Source organism: Centropristis striata, chromosome 13 (genome assembly GCF_030273125.1).
Source record: "Centropristis striata isolate RG_2023a ecotype Rhode Island chromosome 13, C.striata_1.0, whole genome shotgun sequence".
In the NCBI taxonomy this organism is placed as follows: domain Eukaryota; kingdom Metazoa; phylum Chordata; class Actinopteri; order Perciformes; family Serranidae; genus Centropristis; species Centropristis striata.
This window is the reverse complement of record NC_081529.1, coordinates 16,746,854-16,750,365: the sequence shown is the minus strand read 5'-3', so window position 1 is coordinate 16,750,365 and position 3,512 is coordinate 16,746,854.

Below are 3,512 nucleotides of genomic sequence, written 5' to 3'. Positions count from 1 at the left end.
CCTTTTGATTAGCCACGCTCCCTTTCATAGGCAGGCAGGCAGAAAGACAGACAGACAGACAGACAAACAGATGGACGGACACACACACACACACACACACAGGTAACTTAATGTGATTACAGTTACTCCTCCAGATGTATGCTACACACACACACACACACAGGTAATTTTATGTGATTTTAGTTACACACACACACAAATGCGCGCTTAAGCGCACACACTCCAGATATATGAGGGGTATTTTATGCCAGCACACTATACTAAAACACCTTAAACGAGTCGCCTGCGCCTGCATAAAGACTGATAAATAGGCGTGCGTACGGGCACACGTATTCCGAGTACACCAGATAATAAAGGGGTGACGGGTGAAAAGTGTCATGCCACGTGCAAACGTAGCGGACGCCTGTGCGCACGCTCATCTCAGTGTACAAATAATGAGTTACTTTATGACGAACTTTGACTTTAACAGCTACTTCACTTCACAATTCAAGCAGTCCATGTATTACCAAGAGAGACCGATGACAGTTTAGGCTATTTGAGTCTACACGTGCACATGTTAAGGCGTCTGAAGCGTTGACTTTAGGACAATAGCACACACGCATTAACGTGGTTTACAAATACAATTATACATTTATTTCCTTCCTTACATACATGTTTATATAATTTTTGTAACAAAATTTGTTTTTATCCATCTTGGCTGGATGGGCCAGTGAGTAAAATGGGCGGGCCAGTGCCGCCGAGGCCCATTACTGGCTAAGCGTCTGCTATGTGTAATAGCTGATCTGTGTAGATATGCTGCAGAACATAGAAAATGAATAACTGTCAGGCCATGATGATCCAGTGGACCTCGTGCGTAAATGCGCACAGCCTCTTCCTCAGTTTGGTGTCCGAGCAATGGTCCAGTCCTGATATACTGTTACAGGTGTGACACGCATTACAGACGTTAATGCGTGTGTGTGTTATTGTCCTAAAGGCAACACTTCAGACGCCTTAACGTGCGCACGTGTAGACTTGAAACAGGCTAAACCGTCTCATCAGTCTCTCTTGGTAATACATGAACTGCTTTAATTGTGAAGCGAAGCAGCTGTTAAACTCAAAATTTGTCATCATAAAGTTAATAATTGAGACGAGTGTGCGCACAGGCGTCCGCTACGTTCACTTGTGGCACGGCACAAATGACCCATCCCTATATGATTTCCACACACACTTCACAGCGTGTCTGTACGCTCATGTAGAATTGTACTAAACAGTCATGCGGGTCTTCATGTCACGTATTTGAAGCGTAGTTCACCCGTCATGCAGACGTCACGTAGGCGTATGCGCAACAACGATTGTGCTGCGTCTGCGCGACGCCTATGTGACGCTCGTCTGTCCGTTGAAAGTGAACGGAATTTACATGCGCACGTTAGAGGTTAGGCGCTGTACACACAATTTAGTATAGTGCACCGGCATAAAATACCCCTCACACACACACACACACACACACACACATTTTGAGATTAAAGGGCATAGGTTGCTGTATAAATAAATACTTGAAAAGGAATGCTTGTTGTAGGTGTGCTCTTGTATATAATATAGTGTCTTAACATTACTAGTATTAATTGTTTGAAATCTCTGAAGAATCTCATCATAGTGTACACACACCGGCAGTAGCCCCCGTGGCCCTTTCAGAATTTCCCAAGAGGAAATTTTCTAGTTGTTTTTTTGCTAACCACCTGCTGTAACACTTGAAATATCCCCATTGTGTGACTCATAAAGGAAATCTTAATCTTAATTTTAATCTTATGTATGACGACTGTATAACAACGGATAACAACCATTTAATGGGCTCATAACATTGAAAATTGGTGATGTTTGTAATGTTTTTATTTCATTTGCTTTCACGTTTCTATGGGTAAACTGTAAAGTCTAGTATTAAGATTAAAACAAGATTTATTTGTACACAGCACCAAAGTAGAAGAAGATTACTTTATTAATCCCACAATGGGGAAATTCAACCTCTGCATTTAACCCATCCTTTTTTACACATAAGTGAACACACCATGCAAGAAGCAGTGGGCAGCACATTACTGCGCCTGGGGAGCTGTGCAGGGGGGTTAGGTGTCTTGCTCAAGGGCACTTCAGTCCTAGGCCTGTAAGTACCGGGATTCAAACCGGGGACTCTCCAGTTACAAGCCCGATTCCTAACCTCTCGGCCACGGACTGCCCTAGTAGCTGCTGCTTTCTTAAGGGAACACCACATCCCTAAATATAATCTTACATTTGTTCTTTTAAATTAAAACCCATCATTTGCAGATGAAGATAAATCGGGAGGAACACTGGTATACTACAAAGTGAGCTCAGCCAGGGGAAAAAAGTGATACGTGCATGCTATTTCCACTTCAAAAGATAATTTTTTTTTTAAGTTCACCTAACTTGACTCGCTCTAATTGTATCTGTAAATTTCCTGAGAGAATATCTCCGTCCTCAAAAACTTTCAGGCTTACTATCTACTTTTTAAATCAGCTGGCATACACACTGACATGCTACTGCATGCCAGAAACAACACAGATAATGTGTGTTAGAAAGCACCTCAGTACAGTCCCTGCCAAGTTTGACAAAATGGAAATGTTGAGCACTCCCATTGACTAAATTTGAATGGATTGCTGGGAGCGAAGCTTTCAGTAATCCAATAACCACCTGCAGAGCCACACGGATTTTAAACCTGCTGCATCTTCTTTTGTTCACCCACAATCCTAATGATCTCTAAAGGCCACCTACTCAGAACCTGACTCCTGTGACCTTTTCTAATAGCCACAAAGTAATAAAAATAGTCATACTATGAGGGGATGATCTTGTCTTTGATCTCCTCAGAGATGTTTTCTTTAATGGTGTGTCACTGTCTGACAGAAACCCTCACATCCCTCAGAGGGAACACATCCATCTAAGATCACATGTTTTCTCTTTCAGATCTGATGCCACCTTTCATCTCCTGAGATGACACATACTGAGGTGTCCTTTGTGTACTTTAAGCAGAGAGAGCACCTGCTAATGTGGGCCAGCCAGTGGCTAAAAGGGAGTCCTAATGAGTTGTCCTGTAAGCCACACAGACAGACGCTGGTCCTCATTAACTCTGCTTTTGTTAGCTTCCACTTCTCATTAACAACCTTCATTATCATAGAACAGGTTGGAGGAAGTTACAGTGACGTGGCCACCCTGTGTGCATACGGCCCTGGATCATTTTATAACAACTGTTGACGTGCAAATCTTCTCAAATCTTCTCAAATCTTCTTCTTCTAAACACTGCTTCATTACCAATACTGAACAGTGGAGAGCAGTGACAGCCAGTGATCTGTGGAACAGGCTGGACAATAAAGAGAACAGCACGCTGTTTCATTTGAATGCTAACAACAAAATACTGTGCACCTGTGGCACCTGTTTCATGTTGGTGTCTGTGTTTTAAATGCTAATCTGAGCTTGTGTCCTGATTTCAAAAGGATGCATCCATCCTGATGACATTGACACCTGCTGGA